The sequence below is a fragment of the Pteropus vampyrus genome, unplaced genomic scaffold (genome assembly GCF_000151845.1).
Source record: "Pteropus vampyrus isolate Shadow unplaced genomic scaffold, Pvam_2.0 Scaffold902, whole genome shotgun sequence".
Classification (NCBI taxonomy): Eukaryota; Metazoa; Chordata; class Mammalia; order Chiroptera; family Pteropodidae; genus Pteropus; species Pteropus vampyrus.
The window spans coordinates 1-641 of record NW_011889683.1 but is presented as its reverse complement, the minus strand read 5'-3'; positions in this window follow the sequence as shown (position 1 = coordinate 641).

The following is a 641-nucleotide window of genomic DNA, read 5'->3' as shown; positions in this document are numbered from 1 at the left end:
TTCAGTTTTCCTGGGTGTTGGCATCAAGGACCTGGAGAAAGGGGTGGCAGTGGGGAGATGGAAACTTTGGACATGGTACAAGTTTCCTGAGCTCTTCTCTCCATCAATCCCTGAGACCATCCTGACCTTGACATCTGTGGAGCCCAGCACTGCTGGGAAGCTTCTTCATGCCCCCATTGATGCCCAGCCTTCGGGTCAGCCACCTCTACCAGTTTACAGCCCGGACCCTCCCATGCCGCTCCTTCGGCATCCACGAGCAGCGCAGCAGCGCCCCCGTGTGGCCACACAGCTGAGGACGGAAGACCGTCTCCTCTTCTGCTCAGCCCGACCTCCCCAGGGTCTCCTGCTCCCAGCACCAGAATACAAGAGGGGGTCCCCATCCTGTGTCAGGTCTTGGGTGTGAAGTATTTCCCCAAATCCACACTCACATAGATATTTCCTCTCCACTCAGTCACCATGGACTCTGTTTCCGCGAAGAGTGAGGTCTAGGGTAATAACAGCCCCTTCCCAGGTCTAGGTGCCCTTAGTCTAGGAATGGGACCTTGAACCCCCAAGGCCCTGTCACTTGTTCCTGCTGCTGCCTGTGGGGCTGGAGGGCCCTCAACTTGGGAATTAGTGCAGTCAGTCTCATTGGATGGGGT